The sequence below is a fragment of the Carassius auratus genome, chromosome 5 (assembly GCF_003368295.1).
Source record: "Carassius auratus strain Wakin chromosome 5, ASM336829v1, whole genome shotgun sequence".
Taxonomy (NCBI): Eukaryota; Metazoa; Chordata; class Actinopteri; order Cypriniformes; family Cyprinidae; genus Carassius; species Carassius auratus.
The window spans coordinates 12281826-12294144 of NC_039247.1; the positions used below are offsets into that span (position 1 = coordinate 12281826).

At 36.2% G+C, this 12319-nt stretch overlaps 1 protein-coding gene across 1 annotated transcript in view; it reads right to left on the bottom strand.

Annotated features, from left to right (window-relative positions):
- LOC113075936 (fibrinogen C domain-containing protein 1-like) overlaps positions 1-12319 on the bottom strand; it is a 73924-nt gene that overhangs the window by 20806 nt on the left and 40799 nt on the right. The gene's annotated exons all lie outside the window — the stretch shown is intronic.

Below are 12319 nucleotides of genomic sequence, written 5' to 3' on the forward strand. Positions count from 1 at the left end.
ATAAAAATGTTTACAGTGAAGTTCAAAAGCATTTTGCCAGTGTACAACAAGCAGAAGAGGAGGAAAGTTGAATTAGAGTTCAGAGTTAAGCAAGAAGGACATTAAAGACGATGGGTCTTAAGAAAGTGCAATACTGGACATGCACAGAATAAAAGAGATCAAATGTGCCAGCATAATGAGTCTGTCAAAATCGCTGACTCTAGTTTTATCTGTGTCTGCGTGAGAATTTTTATTTATTTATTTATTTATTTTTTATGGCACAGAAGGGATGTCAGTGCAATATTGTAATCAAAAACAACACTCAGGGGTCTGTGTTTGTTCTTCTGCATTATCTGTAATACCTCTGGGTAAATGGCATGTTTGCAAAACTGATAATTACTTTAATTTGATTTATGTATTGAAAAACATGTTTGAAGCCTTTTACCAACTAATTTGCAGTGTACTCTGCATTAATTACTCTGTAAAAGTCTAGAAAACCACAATGCGCTTAACTCGTTTCATTTCTCCTATCAAACTATAATGTCTGGTCAGCTGAAGTCATAATCAGGTGGACTTTGTTTTCTTTTGAAATTCAGTAGAGATGAGAGATGGGGAGGGAAAGGGGTTGATCCAGTACGGGATGACAGTTGTCAGTCATCTTAAAGGTTTCGCTTTTTCCCATATCACTCCCACCCTGTAGCTGCCCTGAAGGCTCCTGGGAGATCAACAATGCCTCCACAGAACTGAGGAAGACACCACTGTCAATGTTGAAATCACACATGCATCCGCACAAGCACACACACACACATACTTGCAATCATGCCTGTGTGTTATCTTCCCTTTTCTCAACAGATTGAAGGCAGGCAAGTAATGAAAGTCAAAGGGGCATTGACCATCACTGTCTAACAACAGTGTCAGCTGAGGCAGAGAAACAGACAGTGAGAGAGAGATAGAGGTAATATTAAAGGTGAAATCAGAATCGGTTGACCTCTTTCTCACCGTCCCTGTCACCAACAGCTTTCAGGAATGCAGCTATCCCTCTTCAACAGATACAAAAAAAAGAAGAATGGGTTTAATTTGAAATGTGAAACTTTTACCTAAAATGTTTGTGGTTAGTTTCCCCATATATTTAAAGGGATAATTTAAAACACACAAACACACACACACACACACACACACACACACACACACTATTCTTATAGGTTCACTATCCTTGTGGAGACTCTCCATAGACATTATTGTTTTTATACTGTAAGCTAGGCTCCCCTTAATAATACAAGGGCTCCCCTGAAAACGTGATTTGAGAAATTTCACGGGGGTCTAAAAAAAATATTGACAATGTGTTATTTTGACATGCAATTTCAGTTTGGTGTAATGTGGTCATAGTGGATTATTATATTTAAAATTACAAAAATATAATTCATTCATGCATGACAGAAATTCACTTCAATAAAGATACATGCTATACATGCTATTCTTGTCATGAGCATCAATGTGTGGGGGTGTTGTGGTGCAAATTCCACTCGTTTTTAGTACGTTAACTCAAATATTCTTTTGAAAAAATATAAATGTTGGAGGCTGTTGATCTGCACGCGAAGTCCTTGAAATCCATTCTGCAGTTTACATCATATAGCCACCATGGCAAAAAGAACACAAGAGAGTTTAATACATTTTTTACAGGTTTGAGAAGCACTGTACTAAGAGATTGTGTAGTTATGTTGATAATAGCATGACCGATTCACCTGCTGGAAGCCCTGTTAGCACAGACCCCGCTGGCGTGACAAGGCAACGGCCTAATTGGACAGAGGAAATATGGTATTCTTCTGTAGCCTAACGAGTAACCTTAACCGTTGTTCATGTGAACTCAAAGACAGCCTGATGCTTTGTTTGTAGACTATTTGTGGGTGGCTCTGGCTGGGTTGGTGGGGGTTGTCCCGGAGCTAATTTTACAAAATGATTAAAAAAAAATGTCTAAAAAGGTTTTTATATTAAAAAAAATACGTTCATGAGTTCATGACTGAACTTTGCCAAAACGCAGTTTGAAGATTCTGAGGCAGATGAGACTAAAGTTGAACTATTTGGCCTCAACACCAAGCAATATGTCTGGTGGAAATTTAATACAGCTCACCTTCCAAATTACAGAATTCCCACAGTAAAGCATGGAGGTGGTGATGTCCTGTTATGGAGCGCTTGTATGAAAATGTATGGGGCAAAACAAACATCAAATTCTTGAGGAAAATCTACCCTCCCCCATTTGTCAATGGGAAAGAAGGTTTACCTTCCGACATGACAATGACCCCACGCATACAACAAAACTGATTTAGTTTCTTTCACTTGGATATATAAGTTGCACAGAGTAAATACAGCTAGATATAACAAAAATTGTGTCCGTCCTCATTTCAGGCAGCAAAGAAAAAAAAAGTATATATTTATATTGACTATCTTTAAAGGGGGTGATAAATTGACTATTTCTAAAGGTGGGTGATTCTTTTCTATACCCACTGTGTTATTATCCTCTTCACACCCTGATGTTTACAGTAATTGATCTGAAACCCTAACAGTGCAGTGATCTGTGAATCTCAGCCTGTGGTCTTCGTGTCATGACTGTGCCATTTCACTGCAAATGACAAACTGCACCCAAAATGTCAGTCGCTGCCAACTACACTAATTAAAGATTCTCTTTTAATTAAAGTTACCACCGAAGGGTTATGGCAGCTGAGGGCATCACTGTGGTGGCGCCTGTTCTGTGTGGTTCTTCAGTACAGAGCCTTTTTGAAATCAATACCTTTTTTTCTTGCATGTGAAAAACAGTGAAAACGATTAGTCCTTGCTCAAGAAGGGCTTGGGTTATTCCTTTTATATCCCTCAGAAAATAAAACTGAAAAATGAAGTCTGCGCTTTTAAAGTTCTGAGTTGATTCCATTCATTAAAAATTCAGAAGTCATGACTTCATGGTTAAAATTATAATTTGTGTAAGGTGAATTATTATTTATTAATTATACTTTCATTAATAGCTGTGACCAATAAAATAGATAGAATTTAGAGAACCTTTCATTTTTCATTTCATTTTTCATTTCATTTTTCATTTCATTTAGGGAAGTCGTGGCCTAATGGTTATGGAGTCGGACTCCCAATCGAAGGGTTGTGAGTTCTAGTCTCGGGCTGGACGGAATTGTGGGTGGGGGGAGTGCATGTACAGTTCTCTCTCCACCTTCAATACCAAGACTTAGGTGTCCTTGAGCAAGGCACTGAACCCCCAACTGCTCCCCGGGCGCCGCAGCATAAATGGCTGCCCACTGCTCCGGGTGTGTGCTCACAGTGTGTGTGTGTGTTCACTGCTCTGTGTGTGTGCATTTCGGATGGGTTAAATGCAGAGCACAAATTCTGAGTATGGGTCACAATACTTGGCTGAATGTCACTTCACTTTTATCATAAGGGTTTACCTGTCTTTAATAAAAAAATAAATAATAATAATAATAATAATAATAAATAAAATGAATTGAATTTAAAATGAATTCCTTACACTACCATCTGTCTATGTTACTTATCTTCACAGTTAATTCTAGACCAGAAATCAGTCTCACTTGAATTGTGTGAATCCAGGTTGCATATTGCATTCACTTGTAAAGCCATGATTTAAAAACTAAAACTATAAATATTATAGTTATATATTTATTTTTTATTAGTAAGACTTGGGATTTCAAATGATTACATTTGGTTTAAATAATTATTCTCTTGGTTTTTTTTTCTTTCTTTCTTCCATTTCACACAGCTACAGAGTGAATGATGTTCATCGAGGGATAGTTCACCCCAAAATAAAAATTCTGTCTGTCCTTAATTACTCACCCTCATGTCGTTCCAAACCCATAAGACTATCATTCATCTTTGAAATTCAAATTAAGATATTTTTTAAGAAATCTGAGACCATTCAGACCCTGCAACAATGAAACTTACACGTTTAAAGCCCTGAAAGTTAGTAAAGACATCGTTAAAGAGCAGGGCATATGTTTTGTGTCTTAATACTGTGTTAGAGTCCCCTACAACAGATTTAGGTCTATGGTCAGAAAACATTGTAATTTTCCCAGAATATTTATTTATGAATAGAGTCATTTGTCCATAATTTCAAAATGGTTTGTTTGATTCAGTTCTGAGCGAAATGTCTGCAAACCCCTCCATTCCATAAGCCTACTCTACTCTTGGTCAGCTGGCCAAGCCTGTTGTAACTGGCACAAAAAGGAGTTTGTGAGCAAGCTAGCAAGCGCTAGCATTTGTGTTGCCAAGTCCGCAGTCGTGTTGATGTCCACGGGTTGAAGCGACCTCAATAACGTCATATTTAGCTTCTGGTATGTGAATTCATGAGGGGAACCCTAACATAAAAACATGTCATTTATACCACAGAATGTGCTCTAATCCATTCCTAAAGTCAGCATGAAACGGAAGTACCAATTGTCTTTTTTTCTCTACAATGACTTCTATTTGAGTGAAGCAGCATCTGAAATGAGAGTATGGGACTTGATTCCGTCCTTCGAGAATTGATTGGATCATGAGAAGTTGGGGCGTTGCTAACAAAATGGAGGCAGATCTGAATGCCAGTTGTAGGGGGTGGTGTGCTCCCCCATGGCTTGCGTCAGCACTGGTCATGTTGAGTCGTTTTGAGGTTAACGTTCTTGATTAACTTATAATGAAATACAGGGGTCAATTATTTATAATAAACACTACAGTATTCAATTAAAAAATGAGAATTTTCAATTTTGATTTCATGCAAACTTTTAAAATAATAACATAGAAACTTTTTTTAACACTTATAAAAGTGAATCATGCCCACAGGTAAAGATGCTTAACTGTAAACATTTAACAAAAAAGTGCAAACGTGACTAACTGATGGAACTATATAGTTTGTAAATCAAAATATGACTACTGTAATATCTGGAGAACAACAAACAAAAGATGCTCCTTGTTAGGGGTGTCGCGACATATTAGTATTGACGATAACCATGATATTCAAAGCAACAATTATCGATCTCGTGTTAATTTAGTATGTGAGGATATACCGGTATTAGCGATAACTGCAATATTTAAAATTAACCAGTACCTTGTTGAGCTCCCAGGTGGCAGTATTTTGCCTTAATGCTGACACCTGTCACACAAGAAGAAGACACAGCACTCACAGATACTCCGAGGAGAGCCATGTTCATCAGTGTAAGTTGCCATTATTTTACTAGATTACTAGAATGGGAAACGTTATATTAACCTGTTAACAGTTGTTTTCTGTGTTCATATATTTACGAAAAGGGTGATTATTTTAATAAGTACCCTGTTTTCTTTACTCGTCCTATTTTTTGTCCTACAGTCAATATGGCCTGTGTGTAGTAACACTTTATTTCTTTGTTCACATCTATTAACAGTTACGCGATTAAAACTGATCTTGAAAAACTGAGAGACCACATTTCTACATTAAACTCAGTAAAATGTTAAGTTGGTTGCAGTGCCATGCACTTGATGCCTCATCTGCGGTCATTCTTCAGTAATGTTCAGTATTAACATAGTTAACATATATAAATAACATAAATAATAATAGACAATATTTCCACAGCATTTGTTAATCTTAGTTCATTTACTAATTACTTAGTGCATTTACTAATGCATTATTAAAATCACAAGTTGTGTTTATTAACATTAATGCACTATGTACTAACATGAACAATGAACAACTAACATGAACAATGAACAACAATTTTTATTAACATTAAAAAAGATGAATAAATTGTGTAATAAATGTATTGCTCATTGTTCATTCATGTTAGTTAATGCGTTAAGGTTAACAACATCTTATTGTTACCATTAATATTTATTAATCATACTGTTGAACTATTTCCTCTCTTGTTATTTCATAGGAGCTGCAAAGAAGACGGAGAAAGCCAGAGTCTTGTGCTCTGCATTTATTAGTAGCCTTATGTTCATTGGGTGAAAAAGAAAAACTCACTAAAACAAAGAAAATTTTTTTTTGACTGATATATTTTTCCCCCAAGGTTTCTATAGATATCATGACATATCGATATCGTAAATTAGTATGGCCACAATAACAGTTCTAATCTAATCTAATATCGTGACAGACTTACTTTGTGTCTTAACTTTTAATTAAAACGCAAGAACAGCTGCATCATAGGGGCACCAGTCTAACTCGCTAGACGATGCAGCAAAATAAATAGCAATTTCATAATGATTATAAAGTCTGTGTGCTACACTCCATTCTTTATTATTACAGTAATTAGAACGACAGTCTACCGACACATTCTTAGGAAATAGTGGGTTTACAGATAATTATCAAAACTATTTCAGTAATATTGCGGTTTACCTAGAAAGCTAAAGCTGCACAAGGTATACATCACATATTAGCACAAATAAACTAGATATTTTGAGCACTCAATTGAGAATGTACACATAACGTATCAATCGTACTTACAGATTGTGGTTCGGAGACACTTGTTAGTCCAAATAAAGAAGATTGGAAGCCACCGAAGATAAAAGCCAAGGTTAGAGAAGCAGTCCTCGGTAAAATGAGGAACACACAACAAAAGGTTCAAATTGTATTGCTGTGATATCGCGGAACACAACATATTCTCGACATGATGTAAACTAGCAGGCAGAAGTGTTTGTTGAGTGTTCACATTTCGCAAGCAGGTGGGGATTATGCAAATGTGTTGACCAGTGACGTTAGGGCTGTGCAAATAATCAAATGCGATTGTCATGTACTGTACATCTCATCAGTAAAGCCCGTCCCGTGATTATTAGTAAATCTCCACTTGCTTTCAGACTGAGTGGCATTCACTACACAGAGCCATGGTTCACTGACAAGCTAGACAATAACACATTCATAATCGCAGATGATTCGCATTCGATTTCGCCTAGCTTGTCAGTGAACTACGAAGAATTAAACTATGAAAATACTTTCCTAATTGAAAGGAAACCTCAGCGCATGCTATGTCAGGATGCCAACTCCTGCGTCAGCATTATTACACATATGCGTCGGGGTAGTCTCATGAATGGTGGCAGAGACAGAAGTGGAAGAGAAGAATAGCAGAATAAAAACACTGTAGTTCTGTAGCTGTCTGTGGAGGGTCAGAAAGCTCTCGGATTCCATCAAAAATATCTTAATCTGTGTTCTAAAGATGAAAAGAGGTCTTGCGGGTTTGGAACAACATGAGGGTAATTAATGACAGAAATGTTATGTTTTGGTAAACTATCCCTTTAAGGTTAAATTATTAAACAAGATGATACATTGTTCAAATTTAATACAAAATATGGCCACTTTCTCATTGACAAATGTAAATAGATCATCCTCAATGTAATGAACTATAGATTACCTATCTTTTCTCTGCTAGAAGACCTGTGTGAACTTGAGGGAAACTTCATGCACACACTAAAAAGTGTGTATAGATTTTAACCACAAGATCAAGAGCAAACGGCTGATGTAAAGACAGCACAAGACATTTTGATTAATCAATGTCTCTAACACTGGATTACAAACTGATTTCTACAGACTCTAGCCTTCATCAGCCTACCACCAGCAGGATTACAGATAAAAGATATTCAGCACTGTTGCTTCTCTCCCTTGGAACTGGAGTCTTACAAAGCTTCACTGCAGAGAACTTAAGGGACAAAGAACCCTTGGGTGACAGCGGAGAAACACAAGACATCGCTATTGCCATTTATAGGACAAACACTAGCTCTATGCACAAGAAGCATGTAAGTGATAGAGGTTTAATAGTATACTCCTGGATGGCTAGTGGTCATTAAGAGACCAATGTGTCTGTTAATCTGTCAATGAGACAGTCAATGCATCTGTCTCCGAACATCTGCATGTGTATTTATCTGCCAGGACAGTGTCAGCTGAAGAAATGGAACAGACAGCTGTTTAAGATCTCCCCCCAAATTTGACTGGTTTAATCCTACAATGACTACAACAGAAGCCCAGGGGTGGATTAAAGTGGTTAGGGGCCCCTAGGCAGCTCATTGTGTGATGCCTCTCCTTAATCATTATTCTTTACTGGAGAAATGTATTTAGTAAGGTGAACTGGCACACACACATCCAATCTTTCAGTGTTTTCCCTACATTCCCAGTGTCCCCACAGGATTTTGTGAGACTGTGATGGGTGGACATTGGTTCCTCTAGTCTAGGGGTCATGCAGGTAAAAGGAAATTTTGTTCATTTTAAACTGAAATGCATACTTCTGGTGCATTTTGAGAGCAGAATCAAGTGATTAGATCAATGAATAAATATCTACTCTTTCTAAGTAGTAATTTATTTATTGGTTGCATAGATGCCAATCAGAGGCCCCTGCACATGTGGGGCCCCTAGGCTGCAGCTCAGGCAAGCCTGTGTGTAAAACTGCGCCTGCAGAAATAGCCATGAAAATGACCTACAATGGCCCCAAAAAGCATTTGGACACTTAAGCTACAATTATTTAATTGCATTCGATATAAATATCATATTTAAAAAAAAAAAAAAAAAAAGGATGCTAAATTATTTGCTTTTAACATGTGATAACCAGAATTTGCACAAACACCTCTGTGAAATTGCTTATATAAAATGCATGCTTGTTGCAAAAAAGTTATACCAATTAAAAAAAAAAAAATGATAATGCAACTTTGTCAAATTCGCGGCCACAATTAGAGTTAAGGCAACAAATATGATGCAAAATGCAATTTAAATTTGAACGTGAAAAGGCAGAATTAAAATGAAAAGACAGATAGGTTTGAAATACAACAAAGTGAGCCAGGACTAAAAACAACAGAGCATGATGCCCCTGTCTTGTAATTAGTTGGCCATTATTGCAATATAATCCCCCTGATCCCCCTGCCAGGCTTTATTTTGAGATGATGACACCTGACTGTACATTATCCCCTATAACATACCATTACTGTGTGGAGACCTCAATACAAGAAAACATGAGCAGATAACCTTAAATCAACTTTCAGGTTTTCTACACTATGCAACAATCAGTATTTAATCTGTGATTGACAGTGAGGCTGATTACATCATGAGGGCAGGATCCCTTGTCTACAAGACACTCAAAACAGATGTCTGGCTATAGTCAGGATCGCAATAGTCATCGTCACTAACGACTCATGCTATGAAGGCGAGAGACAGAGAAATCCAGACGGATACAGAAGGAGAATAAATGAATGCGGCAAGGAAATGATACAGCTTAATGTTTCTCTGACATGATCACATTCGCAAGGAGGTGTAAGAACTCAGCCAGCAGGGATGGGAACATATGCAGTTTCAGCACACTTATGATGCTGGGTCTTAAAAGCCACTCTTTTGTTCTCAGCTTGCTCACCCCTCTTTCATTGTTCCCATTCTCCTCCTTTATTTGACTGTTCCTCTTTTTCCTCTCTCACTGATTCTTACAATTTATCACTCTTTCTCTCTCCTTCTGTTCTCCTTAACCATCTTTCTTTTCCTGCTCTGGACAGGGGAATTACTGGATTCGTATGGAGTGATCAATTGGGAGAGGCAGAATCATGTTTGATGTTTAATCTGAAGATTTAGAGACTGTCACTGCCCATCATTACTACACATATCTCACAGAAAGACACAAAAATGTGTGTGTGTGTGTGTGTGTGTGTGTGTGTGTGTCAGAGAGAGAGAGAGAGAGAGATAGAGAGAGAGAGAGAGTAAGGGTGTAACCTGATTCAGTAACATTTTACCATAAGGTTGCATACATTAACATTGTAATAAAAAAGTGACCTTGATTAATGGTCATTTCTACATATACAAATACATTTTTAAATGTAAACAGTAAAAATTGTAGAAGGTAACCTTAACTGATGCTTCATGAACTAACTAGACTATGAATAAAAATAGTAGGTTATATTTTTAAATTGAAATTAAACAAGACACAAAAAATAGTGAAAATTATTCAGAATATTTTTTTTAAATAAACAGGAATGAACATGAAACAACAAATTAAAATTTTTAAATGAATCCTTATGTTAATTTCTACATATATTCAGATTAATGAATGCCGTAAATTATTATTATTATTATTAATAATAATAATAATAATAATAATAATAATAATAATAATAATAATAATAATAATAATAGTTAACAAACAAAAGTTCATATTGACCTGTTAACTGTCACTCACGTTTTTGAAGATAGACTTGAATGTGCATGATACAAACCTAATTTTTTATAATTCATGACTGAAAACATTTTGTAACATGATTTTGATGTGCCATTTACATGGTAATGCAATGTCTGATTTCAAAATGGCTTTATAAGAAAAAAGGTAGGCTATATTATATATTTAACAAGATTTAAAATGGCTGTAAATTATTAATAAACCTAATTAAAAGTAAAGTGAAAAAATAAAAAGCATAACAGGAACTACTGTTTGTAGTTTTTTCATAGTGCCTAATACATTCACTAATATTAACGTAGAACATTTCATTGTAAAATACATTGCTTGATTCCATTTCTTGGAGGGGAATCTCTATGGGTGTACTCCCAAACATGAAAAAATAAACAGTTTACACTACACATACAAACATATCTACCATTAAAGTTGATCATTTCCAAAAGGTCAATTCTGCAACTAATCTTTTCCAGACAAAAATAGAGGCTTACTTTATCTTATTGCAGCTACAAACCTATGGCACAGCCTTCGCTCTGTGCAATTATTTAACAGGCATTTTTAAATATACAATTGTGCAATGAAACATGAATGAGCAATACAATATTTTTTTCAAAGAGGGAAGAAAAACAAGTTGCATTCCAAGTGCATCCCCACCTTACCCCATTGAGTCCACAAATTGAGTTTCAATCTAAAACTTTTACATTTCAGGTCTTAGTGCTATTTTAATATTTCAGAGAGGAGTTGTGGGTACTTTTGATAAAAGCACCATTTGATAATGCCAGATCACGTAGCACTCTAATAGATCTGCTCCCATAAATGATTTATATAGTGCTCATTTTTAGTATCCTTTTAGCAGATAAAATAATAATAGTGGAATACATTATCCTGTGGCAGAGCGTGGGTCAGGAATGGAATACAGAATATTGCCATCACAGGTGATAATGCATGTGAGTTTGTTTGTTTTTTTGTTTTTTTTTTGCAAGCATGAATGCATAGATGTGTGTGCTTATGCAATATGTGTGTATGAGAGAAACAGAGGGATAAAGAACGTGATAGAAAGAATGAGCCTGTAATGTATGACCAAGTCAAAAGAGAAGATATTAAACATATTTCTTGACTGACACCTCTATTCTTACATCTGTCAATGCCTTAGGTGTGTGTGTGCATGGCCATGTTATGCTTGGTTCTACCCAAAAAAGAATATCAGTGTTGCAGAAACTTTTTTTTTTTTTTACCTGCATGCCCTCCCTGCATCTCTGCTCCTTTCCTCTCTCTCCGTTTAGCATTAATGCTGAGGAAAAAAGTCTCATTCCTATTTATAGGAGCTCACAGTGTCTGGCAGAAAGAAGTGTTCTCTCTTTTCCCTGTCATGCTCCCTGCTGAAATGAAAACAAGAGGCAACCAAGGGACGAGGGAAATACATAGTAAAGAACAAAAGGACTGAGAGGACTAATTCTGATATTAAGCAAAGCTGTAGGTCACTGCACAGGCTCAAAGTGGCTCAGGCTAAAAATTATTCCATTTCAGTTTCCATTTGTTGTAGCGGTGGCAAACTTCACTGTAAGCTTACATCATCTTGGACAGACTTTCGGAATACATGCAATCAATTACTAGATGTCCAAAAAAATGGTATAGAGTGGGTGGGATTCGTCCTAAATTCCCAGTGTGTAGTGACTGTGGATGTGCAGTCTGTAATAGGAAGGTGGTGTGTGTTTTGGATGGCTGTTTAAGCTTAAAGCGGTGAAAAAGGATGACCCATTTTTGTACTGAAAATCACAAATGATAGTGCTGGAACAAAAGCAGAAGATCAAGCCCGCAATTACGGCTTATTTCTGTATACACACAGTTAACTAAACAAAAGATGTATTCAGAGTTACAGTAAATGAAAGCCGAGAACGAAAAAAAAAAGGTCATTATGAGTTCAGAGAAAAAAAGAAAAAAGAAAAAGAAAAGAAGAAGCCATTTTAGATCATACGTGATCTATTTTAATCTCAATTTCTAGGTTTTTATAAGAGCACTTTAGGAAAATGTTTCAGTTGCCACATTATTGCATACACATTTTTCTGTTGTTGACAATTTGAAGAAATTAATGTCTTTAGACCGATATTTTTAAGCCAACTTCCATGTCAGAAACTAATGCCTTACTTTCTTGAGCATTATATATATATATATATATATATATATATATATAT